Source organism: Oryx dammah, unplaced genomic scaffold (assembly GCF_014754425.2).
Source record: "Oryx dammah isolate SB20612 unplaced genomic scaffold, SCBI_Odam_1.1 HiC_scaffold_27, whole genome shotgun sequence".
NCBI classification, from domain to species: Eukaryota; Metazoa; Chordata; class Mammalia; order Artiodactyla; family Bovidae; genus Oryx; species Oryx dammah.
Genome location: NW_024070211.1, coordinates 78344680 through 78367532, shown reverse-complemented (window position 1 = coordinate 78367532; position 22853 = coordinate 78344680). Strand labels below are relative to the sequence as shown.

Sequence of the window (22853 nt, the reverse complement as noted above, 5' to 3'; positions counted from 1 at the left end):
AGTCTTGTAAAAGTTAACCCTAACTTTCAAATGTCAAAAGAACAGAAATCTGCTTTGGGAAACACTAACCTTAGGAGACAGGGTTCAGAGCCACAGAGTTAAAGAGAGATAAATTTCAAGTAAAATGATATTTAAATTGCTAGATGTTACTGAACCTATTGCCAACATCCACTGAATCATAGAAAAAGCAAGAACATTGAGAAAAAAAAAAATCTACTTCAGTTTCATTGACTATGCTAAAGCCTTTGACTGTGTGGATGACAACAAACTGGAAAATTCTTAAAGAGATGGCAATGGTCAAGAAGCAACAGTTAGAACTGGACATGGAATGACTGACTGGTTCTGAATTGGGAAAGGAGTACATCAAAGCTGTATATTGTCACCCTGCTTATTTAATTTATATGCATAGTACAGCATGCAAAATGCCAGGCTGCATAAAGCACAAGCTGGAATCAAGACTGCCAGGAGAAATATCAATAACCTCAGATATGCAGATGACACCACCCTCAGGGTAGAAAGCAAAGAGGAACTAAAGAGCTTCTTGTTAAAGGTAAAAGAGGAGAATGAAAAAACTGACTTAAAACAACATTCAAAAACCTAAGATCATGGGATTCCGTCCTATTACTTCATGGCAAATAGATGGGGAAACAATGGAAACAGTGACAGACTTTATTTCCTTGGGCTCCAAAATCAGTGATGACAGTGACTGCAGCCGCAAAATTTAAAAATGTTTGCTCCTTGGAAGAAAAGCTATGACAAACCTAGACGGCATATTAAAAAACAGAGACATTACTTTGACGACAAAGGTCCATATAGTGAAAGCTATGGTTTTTCCAGTAGTCATGTATGAAAGTGAGAGTTGGACCATAAAAAAGGCTGAGGGCCAAAGAACTGATGCTTTTGAACTGTGGTATTAAAGAAGACTCTTGAGAGTCCCTTGGACTGTAAGGAGATCAAGCCAGTCAGTCCGAAATGAAATCAATCCTGAATATTTTTTGGAAGGACTGATACTGAAGCTGAAGTTCCAAAATTTTGGCCACCTAATGTGAAGAACTGACTCTTAGAAAAGACCCCAATTCTGGGAAATTTTGAAGGCAGGAGAAGAGGATGACAGAGGATAAGATAGTTGGATGGCATCACTGACTCAAAGGACATGAGTTTGAGCAAACTCTAAGAGATGGTGAAGGACAGGGAAGCCTGGCATGCTTCAGCCCATGGGGTTGCAAAGAGTCAGACATGACTGTGTGACTGAATGACAACAACAACTGAATCTATAGGGAGAATGAAATATAAAAAAAGATGTAAGATTTAAGAGAGGGGATATTAGTGTCTGTATTTCTATAGAGTTACACAATCAGAAATCAGATTTAAAGTTGTTGGACTTCGTTGGTGGTCAGGTGGTTAAGAATTTGCCCGCCAGTGCAAGAGGCACAGGTCTGATCCCTGGACCAGGAAGATCATACATGCCAAAGAAAAACTAACTGAAGCCCACACAGAGCTGTGCTTTGCAATAAGAGAAGCCACCTCAATGAGAAGTAGCCCACATTCACCCCAACTGGAGAAAGCCCATGTGTAGCAAACTTGACCTAGTGCAGCCAAAAAAATAAATAATTTTTAAATCTTTAAATAATTGTTAAAAAATGAAGATGCTCAAATGGTTTCTAGTTCTGCTGATGAGTTACCCGTGTGTTAAATTAAAGGGCATCATGGGTACTTATATAAGTGTTTTCATTTGATTAAGGCTAATTTTATGACTATACTCTTGACTCATGGAATATCTCTAATGGTGATCAAGCCAAGCTAAGAGAGTCATCTTTTTCTATCACCCTTCACATTTCATCATCATTCTGCTCCTCTCCTTATATTTCAGACAGTTCTGTCTCTACAAAACAGCATTCGTACACATCTTTTCTCCCCCCTCACTCCAAGCCTGATCGGTCAGAACAATTGTGGCCAAAATCAGTGGTGGACAAACTGAATGGGGACTTTCCTCTCTTCCTAGGAAATCATGTGAGAATACTAGTTAGTCATATCCAACTCTGCGACCCCATGGACTGTAACTTGCTAGGCTCCTCTGTCCGTGCAATTCTCCAGGCAAGAATACTGGAGTAGGTAGCCATTCCCTTCTTCAGGGGATCTTCTCTATCCAGGGATCAAACCTGGGCCTCCTGCATTGCAGACAAATTCTTTACAGTCTGAGCACCTAGGGAAGCAGGAAATCATGTATCTAACTTCAATAGCTACAAAAGAAGGAAGCAGGCAGAAGTGAATTGACTTTTTTTTTTTCCTTTTTACAGGCTAAGCAAGTTACAACTGTAATTTTACATTTGTAACACTTTTTGAAGTACAACACTCAGGCACCAAATGAGGAAGCAGGTACAGAAAGTTTCAGAACATTTCAAAATCAGAAGAAAGGTAAATGACTATAACGACATTAAACAGTCAGATGTTTCTGATCCTTTTTAGTTTCTTCAACTTCTCTGTTAATACCATGCAGTTGAAAAATGGCTTGTTTTCAGGATGCAAAACCATCACATCCTAGAATTTGTCTCTCTTTGGTGGATTTTGTCTTTGGTTTTTCTTTTTTTCAGTTCTGGATATTTCCATTTTGAGGCTTGATGACCTTCTTCAGGATATGTCAAGGCAATGTGACAACAATAGTCCAGGGAGTTGAGTGCCAACATCAGTCAAAATAATAGCCTGGTATCATGAAGAGACTTTAACCAGTTGAATGGTTGTTTTTTCCCTTCACTTTTCAACTCATTATTCAAAAAGCACACACATCCCTGCAGATCATTTCATATATGAAACATTTATTAAGTTGCATTATATTAAGCAGAGAAAGTTAACATTGCCTATTTCCTATTGCAGGTCCTTGGTTATACTATTAGAAATGTTCTCTGCACATGGTAAGTCTATAGATCTTCCTTAGTTTATATCTGGGACTCAGGCAACATTAACTAAAGCCAATAATAATTTTATTCAGAGAACAAGCATATGGTCTAATTCACACCATTTTTTCCTCAAGATTAAATGATACTTTTTTTTTTTTTAATACAAGCCTTTGAACACAATAGCTTTTTGGATTTTTAAAAAATATTCTTTGAATACAGAATACCATTCATCCTGTTGTAGCGTGCCTTGCCAAATTGAAGGTCACAGGCTCCTAGCACGCTAAAGCAGGAACTCATGAATACATATGGAGCATACTTTCAGTGGCAGAGATGGAGATTGCTGGGCCCAGATGGGTCTGTATTCATTGTGAAACACATGCCTGGGAAGATCATCCCCTCTTTCCCTTCATTCTCTTGCTCTAAATAGCTTTTCCCTATTAACATTGACTACTAAAAATAAGTGTTGTTCCAAAGAGTCCATTTAAGGTTTTTTTCTTAAAAGGAAAATGTTTATATTACGAGGAGAATCATGATCTGAAAAATTCAAACATCTGTTCTCTTCAAATGATTACTGTATCCCACTGATCCTACTTCAGAAAGCTTTCTAGTGGCACTGCCGTTGTTGGCCCTCAACACTTCCTACCTGGAATAAAATTATTCCAATAGTTCACTTCTTGATTCCCTAGCCTTACCTCTATACATATATGTCAGGATGTGCCACTGAAGTTGGTATCATGCCTGAGAGAGGCAAACCTCTTTCTTGGGTTCATCTTTAGCACATCTCTAAAATACTTCTTTTCTCTTTCTGTCAACTGACAATTTTTCTATTAATTCCTTAGAAATCAGCTCTAATACTGGGAAGTGAGTTTTGTAAAATTCTATTTTTAGGGGCATATGAACAATTCCATTTTAGTGTTTGACCTCAGAAAATAATTTTTTCCTATTTTTTTTTGTGACTTTGGTAAATACTCAGATAATGTAGCTATAAACTAATTCCTGAATCAAGAGAAAGTATTTCTAATACTTGTACCCTTAACAAGTGATTATATGCATACATCTCTGCTTTAGGCCCATGGAATGTCAGGCTCTCTGATGGCACCATTTCTTCAATATCATTCCTGAAGACTATAGTATCTTCCTCCCTTGATCCACTCAGTAAAACTATTTCAGTATATGTTGTCTGACAGACCAGGCAGGCAGACTCAGTTCCCATTATTTCAGGCACTTAGAAACTTTATTTATACCATAATTTTATATATATAAAAAATAATCCTCCTGAATTTTGAAATTTAAATTTTCCATTGTCTTCTTCCACCAAGGCCTGTGTTATCTTTCAACTCTCACATATTATATCAGGAATACTGTTGTCTCATGATAAGATTTTAATATCTGCATTAAGTAAATCTATAAACCAGTGTTATTGTATGAACTTGTAGCAGTTAAAGTGTTTTAGAAAGGTCATGAGCTCTGAACATAGGTTTGAAACATGGCATATGTGGCAATATGATTAAGGATTTTTACCAGGAAGGCCAAAAAGAGCATAGAAACTCAGCAAAAACTATAAAGTTAAATCTACTGAGGCTAATGGGAAAATTATCTTCTAAAAGATAGCTTTAGTTCTTGTTCTGAATTTTCATATATAATAGATACTTATACATGTATGAGCATGTGCGCATGCACACACACACACACACACACACTCAATACAGATGTCATTAGCTTTCTTTTAGTCATTAGTGTCCATAAATAGGTCCAATATCATATTGTCCATATGCAAGGAGACAGAACTATACAATGGTTGAATTGATACATTTTGGAGTCGCACTGGCATTATTCAAATTTGGCTCTGCCATTTTTATATATAAGATTTCTGCTGCAGTTAATGGTAATAACAATAATCACTATACCAGAGTATATTGTTAGGATTAAACTAAGTAGTATAAAATCATTCTAGCTATTCTTGAAAATGAACAGGATTCTGGGATTCATACTATCCAATTTCAAAACTTAAAGTTATAGTACGATAGTCACATAATGATAGACATCAAAATCAATGGAATAGTCAGAAGTAGACTCACACTTATACCATCAAATGAGTTTCTACAAATATAATAAGCCAATACAATGGATGAACCTTGACTCATGCCTCAAACCATCCACAAAAATTACCTGAAACTGATCATAGACCTAAATAAAAGAGATAAAAATATTAAGACTTAGAAGAAGCAAGGAAGAAAATTCTTGTGATGTTGAATTAGGAAAAAAAAGAAAATATAAACCAAATACAAAAAGTACAAAATGCAAAAGAAAATTAATAGAGTTCCTTGGAAAACAAGATCAAACTAGTCAATCCTAAGGAAATCAACCGTGAATACTCATTGGAAGGACCGATCCTGAAGGCGAAGCTCTAATACTTTGGCCACATGATGTGAAGAACTGACTCGTTGGAAAAGATCCTGATGCTGGGAATGATAGAAGGCAAGAGGAGAAGGGGACAACAGAGGACAAGATGGTTGGTTGGCATCACTGACTCACTGGACATGAGTTTGAACAAACTCCAGGAGATGGTGAAGGACAGGGAAGCCTGGCATGCTGTAGTCCATGGGGTCGCAAAGGGTCAGACATGACTGAGCAGCTGAACAACAACATTCATATAAATTAAAGCTCATTGAAAGATAAAGTTAAAAAAATAAAAGGGAAAGTCATAAACTTGGAGAAAATGTGTTATAACATATAACTAACTAAGGGATCTGCTTCCAGAAGTATAAAGAACCATTACAATGTAATATTAAAAAGATGACCAAAAAAATTAAAGAAAACAAGTAAAAGTTGAACATATATTTCACAAATAAATACAAATAGCAAACAGGATATGAACATGTGTTAATCAGTACTTTTCACCAGAGAAATGCAAATTAAACCACACAAAAAGCACTATACATCTATTAAAATGGCTAAATTTTAAAAAAATTATAATGAAGTCTAGTTAATTTACAATGTGTTAATTTCTGCTGTTACAGCAAAGTGATTCAGTGATTCAGTTATACACACATACATACACATATATATATACACATTCTTTTTCATATTCATTTCTAGTATGGTTTATCACAGGATAGTTAACAAAATTCCCTGTGCTACACAGTAGGAACTTGTTTATCCATTATATATAAGAGTTTGGGTCTGTTATCCCCAAACTCCCAGTCCTTCCCTCTCCCATCATTCCCACACCCCCAACCTCCCCTGACAACTAGAAGTCTGTTCTATATATCTGTGAGTCTTTTTGTTTCTTAGAAAGGTTCATTTGTCTTTTATTTTAGATTCCACATATAAGTGATAATGTATCACTTATCTTTCTGTCTTTTACTTCACTTAGCATGATAATCTCTAGTAGCATTCATATTACTACAAAAGGGCATTATTTTGTTCTTTTTCACAGCTGAGTAGTATTCCATCTTCTTTATCCACTTATCTGTTGATGGACATTTAGTTTGTTTCCATGTTTTTGCTGTTGTAAATAGTGTCGCTATGAACGCAGGGGTGCTTGTATCTTTTTGATTTATAGTTTTGTCAGGATATATGCCCAGGAGTGGAATTGCTAGACCATATGGCAACTGTGTTTTTAGTCTTTTGAGGAACCTCCACACAGTTCTCTATAGTGGCCACACCAATTTACATTCCCACATATAGTGGGCCCTCTGTATACCAAGGGATTCCTAAGTGGCTCAGTGGTAAGAATCCACCTGCCAATGCACGAGACGCAGGTTCAATCCCTGGGTCAGGAAGATCTCTTGGAGAAGGAAATGGCAACCCACTCTAATATTCTTGCCTGGGAAATCCCATGGACGGAGGAATCTGGTGGGCTACATCCATGGGGTTGCAATGAGTCAGACACAACTTAGCGACTGAGCAGGCATGTATGCACCCTATACCTGGTTCCTCTGTATCCTCAGTACTGTATTTGTGGATTCAATCACCTGAGAATAGTGTAGTACTATAGTATTTATTATTGGAAAAACCCACCTGTAATTGGATCTGCTCAGTTTAAACTCATGCTATTCAAGGGTCAACTGTATATATTTTACTTCTATATATTTTCATTTTTCATTCTTCTCTTCCCTGAACATAAATTTCATAGGGCAGATATGGTTTGTTCACTGGTGTTTCCCTACCTCTCAAAATGGTGCCTTATCCTGGGGATCCAGGGAAAAATGTGTTGTGTATTCATACTTAATTCCTCTTAGTAAATATTTGTTGCACAAATATGTTGAATATGCAAAAACTGTATGTATCTGTTTCCAGGAAAATTTCTTAAGAGCTGAGTAACAGATATTTTTTACCACTTTTCTTTCATCCACTTCCTTTTTTCTGCTGATTGCAGTACAAATCTGATGTCTATCTCTTTCTTTTTTTGTTTTGCTACCACCACAAAATGTATTCTTGTTTCAAAATGCAGATTTGTTATCTTGAACTGAAGCAGCTTTTGAGAACCATGAGGAAAAACTCATTTGTGAAGCTGGTAAAGCAATTAAATTGAAGGAGACCAGATTCCTGGTCTACAAAGCCAACATACTATACCTCATTATGAGAAAAATAATGTGTACCTTGTTCAAACCACTATCATTTTGGGGTTTCAATTACAACTGAATTGGTCTTTATAGATGGAAATGTCATATAATACATACCTTATTTGGAGTGACATGTCATATGCAATTTCCTGAGATTATTTTTTTTTCCCTCTGGGAATTTTTGATACTCTCTTATGGTAACATTTAATTTTGTAGCTGAAGTTGCAAACAAGAGGATCAGTAATACTTATGTAGCATAGAGATACATTTTTGGCTAATAAAATTCTAAAAAGATTTATTTTGCCAACACTAAAATTTAAGAATTATACATAAACTCTAGCATTTTGGAGTTCAAATTCATGAAAATAAATGTTAGTCAAACTGAGTGTAGGTAGAGGAAATATTCCACAATTTGCCATAATCTTCCCCCTTCCTATCCTTATTAATCATGATACCTGACTATTTCACTCATATTGTTTACCTGACCTCTGTAGGCATTTGCATTTGTAACCACTAATTTAAGACAGAAATGCATAGAATGTATTACAGAGAGCTCCACACACAGGATGCTCCCATTTGTTCTTTGTATTTTTTGTTGTTTAGTTGTTGTTATATCCGACTCTTTTGCAACACCATGGATTGTAGCCTGCCAGGCCCCTCTGTCCAGAGGATTTCCCAGGTGAGACTACTAGAGTGGGTTGCCATTTCCTTCTCCAGGGGATCTTCCCAACCCAGGGATCGAACCTGGGTTTCCTGATTGAAAGATGGATTCTTTACCACTGGGAAACCCTCTTTCTTATATTCAACCAATATTTTTGAACTACTATCCTTCTAAATAGTAGGAATATAAAAACCACCCAAGTCTTTATATTTTGGAAGGAGAAGACAGAGAATAAGCAACTAAATACATTCTGATACTTCTATTCTTTACGATGAGAATGAAAGAGGTTTGAAGAGAGAGAGAGTGGTTAGTATCAGGGATTCCTGAGCTGTACATTAGATTATTAGCATAACTTCTCTAAGGAAAGTCCCTTTGAACTGGAACCTGAATGACAACCAGGAGTCAGCTATTCAAGAACCATGGATGATTATTTCAGGCAGAGGAAATGGTAAGGATAAATCACCTGCAGTAAAAATGAGAGTGAAATGTTTGAGGACCTGAAAGATAACTGACATGGCGGGAATATAGCTAGGAAAAGAGTAATATCAGAACAGGTTAGAGAAGGAGGTAAGGGTTCTTGTTGTTCAGCACTTTGAAGCCTAAGAATTTCCCAAATTTTCCTAGGATTATAAAATGTAAAAAAAAAAAAAAAACTTCCTTTTTCTCTATTGTCATGAAATTTCTAAAATAAAAAATCCTCTTGGCTTGTGAAAATGGATCTTCAGTAGTCTCATAGATTGATCAATTATCTTAGGTTTAACTAAAGGAGGGAAACAGTGGCCATCAAATATTAACTGTATGGACTGTTAGATGTATGTATATTCATTCAGAGTCTTCTAGTCTTCTATGTTGTTTTCCTCAAGAGATGTTGAAAGCCATTCAGTTTATAAATTTTAGGAAGTAGATAAGAGAGTGCTGTGTACTTAGTCACTCTGTCATGTCTGACTGTTTGAGACCACATGGACTGTAGGCCACCAGGCTCCTCTGTCCATGGGGATTCTTCAGGCAAGAATACTGGAGTGGGTTGCCTTGCCCTCCTCCAGGGGATCTTCCCAATCCAGGGATCAAACCCAGGTCTCCCTCATTGCAAGTAGATTCTTTACAGTCTGAGCCACCAAGGAGTACTTATCTCTTAATAATGTACCCTAAGCAAACAGATAAAACCTGTATTCCACTTAAGTGTCAGAGTGAAAACTGAAAGACAATAAAAAATTCGATGATGTATTGACAGTTTTGAGAGAAGGACTAAGCAGTTTATCATTGTCACACAACACATTCAGAAACCCATATAATATGCATTAAAAAAAAACAAAAAAAAAAAAACTAAAATCCCCCGGTGGCTTAAAGGGTAAAGCATCTGCTTGCAATGCAGGAGACCCGGGTTCGATCTCTGGGTTGGGAAGATCCCCTGGAGAAGGAAATGGCACCCCATTCCAATACTCTTGCCTGGAAAATCCCATGGACGGAGGAGCCTGGTAGGCTACAGTCCATGGGGTCACAAAGAGTCGGACACGACTGACTGACGACACCTAAAGTCCCCTTATAGTGATGGAAATGCTCTTTTCTTAAATAGCAATTTAAAATTATTAAGTGTTAGTATTTTTTTCCAACAAAACAGTAAATTGATCTTGGTTTTTGCTGTTAAAAAAAAGAAGAGTTAAAAAAAATTAAATCTTGACGTTTGTGTGGGGAGCATACATGTAGGAGAATAGCCATTCTTAATTAAGGAAACACCATGTCACAAACAATCAGAGCTGAGCCCTTCAAAATGTTCCCTCACATGCCAGCAGAATATAAAGCCACCATCAAATTTTCTGCATTCTGTATAATGTGCTAATAATTAACCTTATAAACTTATTTTCTGAGCAAGTCTCATAGTTGATAAATGCAGTTAAGGGCAAAATCCAGCAAGGTTATTGAATAACAATCAGTGCATCTAGAATGAAAAATAACCCACCTTCTTCTGAAGTAAGGTATGAATAGACTTTACTCTTGTAATTAATGTTGCTGCATTTTGCACGAAGATGGGATATTTTTCATTTAAAGCCCATGTGTTAATTTTCCTTCATAGACAAGCCAAAAACCTTGACTCCTATCATCAGACCTTTGGCACCTCCTTCTGCTTCCATCTTGGGTCTCTGCCAATGCATCATATTCTGTATTTGGACTTTCATGCTGGGATTAGGGCACAGATAGTCGGAAGAAACATTCATTTTGTTTTCAATCATACTGAGATTAAAAGAAGCCACATGAAAACCAAATGCTACTCCTACTAACAGTGCATATGCCAAAGATTAATGTGAAAGGCAAGGAACCTTAAAAGCCTGGATTAATGAAAGCAAAATACAAGAGCTATTTTATAATAAGTGAATGATGGTACTGGCATTAAACAGTATCAAGCATCAATATATTGCAACTATCTTGCAAAGTCACAATAATATTGAATCTCCAAATAATTCTGGACAATGAGTAGGTGACCTGTGATCTAGTCTAGTTTTGCATCTGGTCCTTGGTAAGAGCTCAAGAGCCTCATTTAGCTTCTAAGAAGCTTAAAGTCTTTATCTGCCAAGAGTAGAGATTGACCTTGCAAACTCCTATGTTCCTTTCTAAAGCTGATTTATTTTGCCATACAGGAGAAAATAACACAACATTGCAAAGTAACTGTACTCCAATAAAAATTAAATTAAAAAAAATTTAACAACAAAAAACCCCTTAAATTTTGTATGAGTTTCAGAAGATCCAGTTGTTCTCTTTTTCTTTCTTTTTTGAAAATATAAAGTAAATAACATATTTGCTAAGGTGAAAACTAATATGTGGGAGGGGTATGTGTGTTTGTTTTCACCTCAGTTTCTAACCTTTTCTGTGTCTCAGTGGCTTGCCATTATCCAAGTGATAAAGATACTAGCTTGAGTCACAAGATCCTATAGAATCTGATCATTTCCACATTGCAGATACATCCTGCTGAAAATCTGCATCTTGCATTCTAGGATACTGAATAGTTTCTTGAATGTGCTATTCTATTTTCCTCTATTCTCAATACCCTTTTACACCACCCTCATTTACCTGAAAGAAAAAAAAAAAAAAGCTATTTGTAATCAAAAGCCCAGTTCAAGCAAGAATTATTCTAAAAGACTGTCTTGTGTCAAGAACCCTCAATCGTTCCCTCCTCTGTACCAGCCCTTTGCCTCATATCTCTATTCTGCATTTATCACAGTTACCATAGTTGATTCTTCATTAAACCAGTTGTATGTTATTTACATTACCTAACACTATGTCTTTTACCTCAAGAAACATTCAGAAAATGTGAGTGAAATTTAAATCCTTGAACTTTGTGATATTTTTAATGAGCATACTTAAAATGTGCTAATTTTTGTTCTAATTTAATAAATGAGTTTGAGAATATATGTAGTATTCGTGTTGGCACTTTAGTAATTTAAACAAGTGTTGACTTTTAAAAACACACAATGTGAGAGTTGTGAGTTAACTTTTATTGGGGGCAAAATGAGAACTATAGCCCAAGAGACAGCACCTCAGATAGCCCTGAGAAACTGCTCCAAAGAGATAGAGGGGAAGGTCAGAATATACGTTATTTTGTTGAAGAGGGTAGTACATGTAATCAATCCCATATTTTTTGCAGAAGTTTTCTGCTTGTCATGAGGAGCGGTCATCACTATAAAGGATTTTAGTGCTTTTCTAGGTACAAAGAGATATAAGAATTGAACTCATAAAATTGGCTCCTGAAAATATTTAACTATCTGAAGACTTGTTCTTCCAGTTTCCTCCCCGACAGCACCCCCACCCCCACAACACAGGCTGCCTCATTTCTGATCTCAACCTTGAATTGCTCTCAGAGGGTATTGAAAATCAGCAGCTGCAGCAGCACATGATTTAATCCTTGTGGTAGATGGCAAGTGCAATGGCAAGGGCCAATTTGTAGTTAATACAACCTGTATACAACAGATAAATACTGTTTCTTAACTATCCACCATTAGAATAAAAATTACAACACTAGAGAATAATATTTTGTATTAGAGAGAAAATTCATCATATATTTTCTCAGTAATCTTAAATATAAATAAATATCTAAAATTCTTAATCCAAGGCCAAAAATTTACAAAGACAGCCAAATTTTGTAATGAGACAATTAAAATAAATGTTGTAAATTAATCTTATAAATGTCAGATCAGTAGTTTTAATCCCATAATTTATGGAAATCCAGTATTGGTTCATGACCAATGTGCCCAGTTAAATTTCTAGGTTCTTTTTTTCATCTCCTAATCACTGAGCACAAAATTCTGTCTCTTAAAAGAAATGAATGCTCTTCCTTCATATTCTTAAAATAAGTCCTCTTTTTATGGACATATAGATAAAATTATATATAGATATGCATGGCATTTATATATGTCAAAGATTAATAGTTGTTAATCATAGATGTTTCATTTATTGGTAAAAGCTACTACTAAACACTTTTAAGCTCTTTTTGATCTACATAATAATCTGTAGTTTAAAAATTGACATAATAGACCATGAAGCTAAAAAGCTTTAGATTTGTAATGGTGATTTCTTCCAATAGTTTAAAATTTAACATGAAAAATTAAAATTCTATATTTATATTTATATTCTAAAAATATAAAAGGCCAAGTTCAATATTGATGCATTACTTTTAGTCACACGATTCAGGGATTAATATGCCTTGTACATAATTGTACATATTGGTGTTCAGCATATACTTATTAAATGAGGAAATATTTCCAATGATGGCTCTTGTGATGTGACTTCATACATTTTACCTATTTTTATTCATTTAATTTTTACTTACTTACATGTTTACACATAGTCAGAAATATATCCAAGATCAATTCATATACTCTCATAACTAAAGGCATAATTTCAGAGAAATTGAAAGAAAGTGATATTAGGAGTTATAAATATTCGTTTCCTTTTTTTTTTTTTTGTTCTCCAGGGTAAACTCACTTTTTCTTTTGATCATACTGAGTAACACCTATTTTTATATTTTTATGTTTGTAATATGTGATTATGTTTCTGTTTCACCTATCTGCCTCCCTTCTAAAAAAAGTTGCTGGAAATAATTTTCTATTTATTACTACCAGCTAGCACAGAACTAGATATATAGATATTTAATAAGTGCTGGTTCAGTGAATAGTTAAATGGATGGGTGGATGCATGGATGGGTGCATGGATAAATGCATGATTGAATGAATAATGACAGAAATAAATGACTGTCTACGTGACTAAAACACAGGAAGCATTTAAGGGATAACTGATTCATTGGTAATGTATATAGCATCCCAGAATTCTTGTGTTCATAATATTTCAGGTTTCATTTTTAGCCTTTCAATCTTTCCCAGATAGTCTCAGGTCAGCCAAGCTCACAAAAGCTAGTGCAGAACTGAATGCTAATTTAACAACATACAGAAAGAAATATCACTGTTAAGCAGACAAGATTTATAGTTTCCTTGACCAACTTATAATCTCTGTAGGAAATCAAATGGGAAGCCAAACTATAGAGACAAGCTTGCTTACTTCATATAAAAAATTAGTACAAAGAGTGTAAGGTGAATGATTATAATGTCAAATCATGTCATAAGCAATGAGTAGTTCAGAGTTGGCACTGCCAAATTTTCTTTCTGTTAAAAACTCACTTTCCAGGCTAACCAGTGTGATTCTGATCAACTCATTTTCCAGTTCTCAGTGTCAAATGTTACTTCAGCATTCATTTTCTTTAATATGTTACTCAGAAATTTATTGCTTCTATTTTTTTGGCTAAAAATAGCAAGCTATCACAAGAAATGTTGAAAAATACAACTTATTTGAATGTTAGGAAAACAACAAAACATCTGCACACCCAAGGTAGGATTTATCTTCAAAATGTCAAAAGAAATAAGTTAATTGATGAAGAGGAATATATATGAAATTAATTATTTTATATACAGTGATTTCATCAGGGCTTTGGGGAGAAGAATCTATAACAGTAAGTATGATAAGTTCTGACTAATTTTTATTTTCCAGACTCATTAAAAAATAATGAATATTATATTCAAGGTAAACAATTGAAAATGTTATCTTTAAAATTGTTATTTAGAATTGTTCTAGCAATATGGCTGCTTTGATATTGTGAAAAATGATGCATGATTAAACATCTAGAAATGCTGAATACATTTTTACAAACATATATTTAAATGGATAAGAGATCTCTCAACAGGGTGAGGTAAAATCCGCATAAAGCAAAAGTGAAAAAATAAGTTGAAATGAAAGTGATGAACAAAAAATGAAGCCACAGCTATAAATATATAACTATAGACACATATCTTACAGACATATGCTGATACCAGGACCCTAAAACTGCGAGTATTGATCATCACTTAGAAAAAGGGGAATGGTCTCAGAACCAACAGAATTGAGATCCTCCCATACATTGATAATAGTTAAGCCACTATATCTACAGTGAAAAAAAGTAGAGTAGAAAAATATCTACCACAGTCCTCTGATCCTTGTCAGCACAGCTCAGCAGTCATGGCCAACCATATCGTGCTCTACACTGGCACCAAGATGCCCATCTTGGGGCTGGGCACCTGGAAGTCCCCTCCAGGCAAAGTGACAGAGACTGTGAAGGTAGCGATTGACTCTGGGTACTGTCACATTGACTGTGGCCACAAGTACCAGAATGAGAATGAGGTGGGTTTGGCCCTCCATGCGAAGCTGCAGGAGAAGGTTGTGAAATCTGAGGACCTCTTCATCGTCAGCAAGCTGTGGTGCATGTGAAAAGAGCCTGCCAGAAGATGCTCAGCGACCTGAAGCTGAATTACCTGGACCTCTACCTCATCCACTGGCCCATGGGCTTCAAGCCTGGGAAAGACTTTTTCCCATTGGATGAGGACATAGATGTGATTCCCAGTGAGAAAGATTTCATGGATACCTGGATGGTCATGGAAGAGCCGGTGGACGAAGGGCTGGTGAAAGTTATAGGAGTCTCCAACTTCAACCATCTCCAAGTGGAGAAGATTCTTAAACAACCTGGCTTAAAATACAAGCCGGTGGTTAACCAGATCGAGTGCCACCCATACCTCACTCAGGAGAAGTTAATCCAATACTGCAACTCCAAAGGCATTGTGGTGACTGCCTATAGTCCTCTCGGCTCTCCCAACAGGGCTTGGGCCAACCCCGAGGACCCTGCCATATTGGAGGACCCAAGGATCAGAGCGATTGCAGACAAGCACAATAAAACCACAGCCCAGGTGCTGATCTGATTCCCCATGTAGAGGAACCTGATCATGATCCCCAAGTCAGTGACGCCTGAACGCATTGCTGAGAACTTCGAGGTCTTTGACTTTGAACTGAACAAGGAGGATATGACCACCTTGCTCAACTACAACAGGGACTGGAGGGCTTGTGCCTTGGTGAGCTGTGCCTCCTATGGGGATTACCCCTTTCACGAGGAGTTTTGAAGCTGCACGTGTCTGCCCTTGGCCAGATGACCTGCCATCTCCCACCTCTTTTCTTGTGTGTAGCGTAATTTGACCCGTGTCCCTCAGTGGTGGATCAGCAACTTCTAGAAAAACCGGTGAGGGCTCGGTCAGCTTGGTATCGGGTCCAAAGAACAGAATCAGTAGATTAGCAGAAGTCTCTTCAGTTTTCCTTTGCCCTTCTTGGCTGGGGAACTGGGGAACATGCAACCCAAATACTCTTTTCTAAACTGAATTTACAAAATCAGAATAGTGCCTCTAACAGTGGGATTTTGATTGCTTGGTACTGTAATCCTTTCAGCTAGACTTTTCTTTGCCTCAAATAAAACGTGTTCTTATGAAAAAAAAAAAAAAAATCTACCAGTAAAACAAACAGAACAGCAAAGCAAGAGTAAAGATGTTTTTTCTTTGCTTTAAATAAGATTCTTGGGGGAAAGTATATGCAATTACTGGTCTAAGTTAGGAGGAGTTGTGGTTTTAGTTAATAACACTTACATAATCCAGAAAATCACAAATTAAGAAATAGCACTCCAATCGGCGCTGTACTCTGCTTAGTTTCTCAGTCCTGTCCGACTCTTTGTAACCCCATGGGCTGTAGCCCACCAGGCGCCTCTGACCATAGGGATTTTTCAGGCAAGAATACTAGAGTGGGTTGCCATGCTTTCTCCAGCGGATCTTCCCAACCCAGGGATTGAACCCAGGTCTCCCACAATTGCAGGTGGATTCTTTACTGTCTGAGCCACCAGGCATAATTTTATATAAATATAAAGCAAGAGAGAAACAAATGTGGTGAAATATTAATATTAATACTTTAGAAAATTTTTGTGCAAAACAAAATTTTTGTATTATTTTTGCAAGTCTTTTCAATATCTCAAATAATTAAAAGAAAAAAAAAGAAGAGGTCACATCTTGTAGAACCTTGCAGAAGGAAAAGAAAATCAGCTCCAGAAGATTATACTCTGGACTGGACTTCTCAGAAGTTTTTTGTTTGTTTGTTTTGTTTTTCCCTAGTGTCAATGGCACCCCACTCGAGTACTCCTGCCTCGAAAATCCCATGGATGGAGGAGCCTGGTGGACTGCAGTCCATGGGGTCGCTAAGAGTCAGACACGACTGAGCGACTTCACTTTCACTTTTCACTTTCATGCATTGGAGAAGGAAATGGCAACCCACTCCCATGTTCTTGCCTGGAGAATCTCAGGGACGGGGGAGCCCAATGGGCTGCCATCTATGGGGTCGCACAGAGTCAGACATGACTGAAGCGACTTAGCAGCAGCAGCAGTGTCATAAAAACAGGGACTAAAAAATCTAAAAAATACAGCATAATTTGGGTCTCAACTGGATGAGACCCATGAAACTCTTCAAATATGTGAATTATCAGGTATGGTACAAAATAAATATTTTTATTTTTTCTCAATTTAAAAATGTAATTGTTTCCATTTTTATTTTAAATTATACTTAAAATCTATTAGGCTAGGTTTGGGTTCTCTGGTTGTTTCAAAAGCATTATTGTCTAAATCAAAGATTTAAGTTACCTTCTTGACCTCTTCTAGACATTTAAATTCCCTTTAAATGTCTCTCTGTTGTTGTATAAACAATTAAATAACTCATTATTAATTCATAAATAAGATAAAACATTGTACCCAATTATATTGAAGGACACTTTTATACTGTAGAAGCATGTTTTTGATGTATAATTTAGTGAAAAAAATCATATGCTTCTTGGTCTTATAAAAATATTTATTTAATGAATAATATGTATGAAAAAATTCTGAAAGAAACTTTATCAAAGGTTAGTAATGGTTACCTGTAGGAGAAGAATATAAATATTCCAATTATTTTTTGGCTAATGAGAATCTTCTAATTTTATGTAATAAAAATGTATTCTAACATAATTAACTTTAGAGCGAAAAGGAGGAACCCATCTTTTCTTTCTCTGGTTAACTCTGAAACATTCATTTTTTTATTCAGTTACTTTATTTTTTGTTAAGAATGTCATACTGAAAAAAAAAAAAAAGAATGACATACTGATAATTAAAACAATCAATTTAAAGTGAGAAAATGACTCAATTTTCCTTTTTTAATTGATATCAAATAAAGAAAATTTGAGTATCATAAGACCTAATCTGTCTTTTGTTTCTCTAGATTAAAAAAAAAAACATGATTCTGTGTGTTAAATGAAAGCAGTTTTTAAAGCGTTTCAATGTTATATATATATATAACATTTTTAATTGAGTTTTTAAAATGTTTTCACATACCCAGAGGTTGAAAACTACATTTCTCCTTTTCTACTCCTGTATATTTTGTGTATGTTATTAATAACATATGGGTGATTTTCACCCATACAGTGTACATTATATGAATTCAGCATGTGAGTAACTCTCTGGAATAAAATCTGAATTTCCCTCCCCCTTTATTATTTGTAGATATAAAATATCCATATTCAATAAAGCAAAATTATTTTAACCATATGAACTTTTACTTGGTAGCACCAGTGGTAAAGATCCTGCCTGCCAATGCAGGAGAAGTACAAGACATGGGTTCTATCCCAGGGTCGGGAAGATCCCCTGGAGGAAGGCAAGGCAACCCGCTTTGGTATTCATGCCTGGAGAATCCCATGGACAGAGGAGCCTAGTAGTCTATGATCTATAGGGTCACAAAGAATCGGACACAACTGAAGTGACTTAGCAAGCACGCACAATTACCTACCATCTCCTTATCTCTATCTTCTTGGCTTTTTCTTTCCTTCTGCAGTTTAAAAACCTCATACTCCTTGAAAGTCATCAGTACTTTGATTCACAGTTTTTGGAAACAATCATGTTCATCATATGTACAGCCTGGTTATTGAACTTCATGTATATCCAGTCATTAATGATTAAACTGAATTGTTTCTGTGACATAATAAGAAATATATTTTTCATCTCTATCTCTGATTCCTAAGATAGAACTTCTAAAACCCTTGGAATTTCCTGACTCTTAGTGGTGAGAGGAGACTCTTTTGTTATTCATAATGAGTCCCTTTCTATCAAACCTGAGTTTTTGATAATGTGGTGACTCTTGGAGGATGTGGGCTGGTTGCCACCAGAAAAAAAACTAAGTGATTAGAGAGTTAAAACTTTCAGCCCCACTCCCTGATCACTGGGGAGGGGAGAGGAACAAGGGTGAGTTAATCACCAATGGTCAGTGATCTAGGTAATCATGCCTGTTTAATGGAACCTCTAAGAAAACCTTAAACAAAGGATTTCCAAGAACTCCAGGTTTGGTGAATATGTCTTGGTACTAGAAGGATGGCATCCCTGGAAAGGGCATAGAAACATTTCATTCCTTAGAAGTCATGCAGACATGCCTCATCTTGTCTTGGCTGTCTTCCACATGGTGGTTTCTGAGTTATTACTATATCCTTTAAAAATGCTGTTGTGCTGAGCTCAGTCACTCAGGTATGTCTGACCCTTTGCACCCCATGGACTGTAGCGTGCCAAGCAAAATGCTTTCCTGAGTTCTGTGAAGCGTTCTAGAAAATTATTGAATGTTAGGAGAGAGATTGTGTTAACCTCTATTATGGAACCAGTTGGCCAGAAGTACAGCAGTTCTAGACTTGAGAAGTGGGGACAGTCCTGTGGGACTGAGCCTTTAATCTGTGGTGTCTGTGCTAATTCTGGGTAGTTAGTGTCAGATGTGTGAGTATAGAAAAAGAGTTCTTCCCTTCCACCTCTCATAGCTGGAGAGAGAGAACAGTCCTAATACACAGTTCTTAAAATTTCACCTACGATTTTATACTAATTTGATTCATGCTGGGTTTGACCTTCTTTGATTTGTTCATAAGTTGAACATTTCATTGTCCAAAAAGCTAAACTATAAGTTCCTGTTAAATGCTTGACAGATTCTTCATTTGATTAAAGGAAAGCTGCGTTAGAAACCTTGAAACTTCTCCAAGAGGAAGGGGACATATGTATACCAATGGCTGATTCATGTTGCTGTTTGGCAGAAACTAACAAAATTCTGTAAAGCAATTATCCTTCAACTAAGAAATAACTTAATTTTAAAAAGAAAAGAAAAAAAAACTTGAAATAACTGATACCCTATAAAGACTTTTATTCTTCACATACTCCACCAGGTAAGAACTAGAACCAAGAAAACACAAGCAATCAATATGTTTTCCCAAATAAATGAAACTACATAATAGTTTTAATGGTACTGTTGCAGAAAGAGAGACCCCTTCCAGGGCCCGATACTGGGCTCTTATCTAACACTCAGAAATGAATTGTCCTAGGAGACACATTGCTGACAAAGCAAGAGATTTTATTGGGAAAGGGCACCAGGGTGGAGAGCAGTAGGATAAGGGAACCCAGGAGAACTGCTCTGCCATGTGGCTCGCAGTCTTGGGTTTTATGGTGATGGTATTGGCTTCTGGGTTGTCTTTGGCCAGTCACTCTAATTCAGAGTCTTTCCTGGTGGTGAACTCATCACTCAGCCAAAATGGATACTAGTGAGAAGGATTCTACTTGCTACACTGCACCCGAGGTCAGTGGCGGCCGGGAGGAGCTACCCCGTGTCCGAGGTCAGGGGTGGCCAGGTGGAGACACCCCTCGTCCGAGGTCAGGGACAGCCAGGAGAAGCCACCTCGTGCCCACGGCCAGGAGCGGTGACCCTGAGGAGCCACCCCAAGCCCGAGGCCAGGGGCAGCAGCTGGGAGGAGCCACCCAGGGAGCGGTGGCTGCACAGGCACAGGAAGGCCTAGGGGAGCTATCCCACGTTGAAGGTCAGGAATGGTGGCAGTAAGGAGATACCCCTCGTCCAAGGTAAGGAGCAGCAGCTATGCTTTGCTGGAGCAGCCGTGAAGAGATACCCCACGCCCAAGGTAAGAGAAACCCAAGTAAGATGATAGGTGTTGCAAGAGGGCATCAGAGGGCAGACACACTGAAATCATACTCACAGAAAACTAGTCAATCTAATCACACTAGGATCACAGCCTTGTCTAACTCAATGAAACCAAGCCATGCCTGCGGGGCAACCCAAGATGGGTGGGTCATGGTAGAGAGGTCTGACAGAACGTGGTCCACTGGAGAAGGGAATGGCAAACCACTTCAGTATTCTTGTCTTGAGAATCCCATGAACAGTATGAAAAGGCAAAATGATAGGATACCAAAAGAGGAACTCCCCAGGTCATTAGGTGCCCAATATGCTACTGGAGATCAGTGGAGAAGTAACTCCAGAAAGAATGAAGGGATGGAGCCAAAGCAAAAACAATACCCAGTTGTGGATGTGACTGGTGATAGAGGCAAGATCTGATGCTGTAAAGAGCAATATTGCATAGGAACCTGGAATGTCAGGTCCATGAATCAAGGCAAATTGGAAGTGGTCAAACAAGAGATGGCAAGGGTGAACGTTGACATCCTAGAAATCAGCGAACTAAAATGGACTGGAATGGGTGAATTTAACTCAGATGACCATTATATCTACTACTGCAGGCAGGAATCCCTAAGAAGAAATGGAGCAGACATCATGGTCAACAAAAGAGTCCAAAATGCAGTACTTGGATGCAATCTCAAAAACGACAGAATGATCTCTATTCGTCTCCAAGGCAAACCATTCAATATCACGGTAATCCAAGTCTATGCCCCAACCAGTAATGCTGAAGAAGCTGAAGTTAAATGGTTTTATGAAGACCTACAAGACCTTTTAGAACTAACACCCTAAAAAGGTGTCCTTTTCATTATAGGGGACTGGAATGCAAAAGTAGGAAGTCAAGAAACACCTGGGGTAACAGGCAAATTTGGCCTTGGAATACAGAATGAAGCAGGGCAAAGACTAACAGAGTTTTGCCAAGAAAATGCACTGGTCATAGAAAACACCCTCTTCCAACAACACAAGAGAAGACTCTACACATGGACATCACCAGATGGTCAACACCGAAATCAGATTGATTATATTCTTTGCAGCCAAAGATGGAGAAGCTCTATACAGTCAACAAAAACAAGACCGGGAGCTGACTGTGGCTCAGATCATGAACTCCTTATTACCAAATTCAGAGTCAAATTGAAGAAAGTAGGGAAAACCACTAGACCATTCAGGTATGATCTAAAGCAAATCCCTTATGATTATTCAATGGAAGTGAGAAATAGATTTAAGTGCCTAGATCTGATAGATAGAGTGCCTGATGAACTATGGAATGAGGTTCGTAACATTGTACAGGAGACAGGGATCAAGACCATCCCCATGGAAAAGAAATGCAAAAAAGCAAAATGGCTATCTGGGGAGGCCTTACAAATAGCTGTGAAAAGGAGAGAGGCAAAAAGCAAAGGAGAAAAGGAAAGATAAAAGCATCTGAATGCAGAGTTCCAAAGAATAGCAAGAAGAGATAAGAAAGCCTTCTTCAGCAACCAATGCAAAGAAATCGAGGAAAACAACAGAAAGGGAAAGACTAGAGATCTCTTCAAAAAAATTAGAAAAAAAAAAAAAAAAGAGAAAGAAAAAAAAAAAAATTAGAGATACCAAGGGAACATTTCATGCAATCAAGGACAGAAATGATATGGACCTAACAGAAGCAGAAGATATTAAGAAGAGGTGGCAAGAATACACAGAAGAACTGTACAAAAAAGATCTTCACGACCCAGATAATCATGATGATGTGATCATTAATCCAGAGCCAGACATCGTGGAATGTGAAGTCAAGTGCGCCTTAGAAAGCATCACTACGAACAAAGCTAGTGGAGGTGATGGAATTCCAGTTGAGTTGTTTCAAGTCCTGAGGGATGATGCTGTGAAAGTGCTGCACTCAATATGCCAGCAAATTTGGAAAACTCAGCAGTGGCCAAAGGACTGGAAAAGGTCAGTTTTCATTCCAATCCCAAAGAAAGGAAATGCCAAAGAATGCTCAAACTACCACACAATTGCACTCATTTCACATGCTAGTAAAGTAATGCTCAAAATTCTCCAAGCAATATGTGAACCGTGAACTCGCTGATGCTCAAGCTGGTTTTAGAAAAGGCAGAGGAACCAGAGATCAAATTGCCAACATCCACTGGATCAGGGAAAAAGCAAGAGAGTTCCAGAAAAACATCTATTTCTGCTTTATTGACTATGCCAAAGCCTTTGACTGTGTGGATCACAATAAACTGTGGAAAATTCTGAAAGAGATGGGAATACCAGACTACCTAACCTGCCTCTTGAGAAATCTGTATGCAGGCCAGGAAGCAACAGTTAGAACTGGACATGGAACAACAGACTGGTTCCAAATAGGAAAAGGAG

The 22853-nt window shown here is 37.3% G+C and overlaps 1 pseudogene; it reads left to right on the top strand.

Moving 5' to 3' along the window:
• Positions 1-14638: 14638 nt before the first annotated feature.
• On the top strand, positions 14639-15607 carry LOC120854500 (annotated as a pseudogene).
• The last annotated feature ends 7246 nt before the right edge of the window (positions 15608-22853 follow it).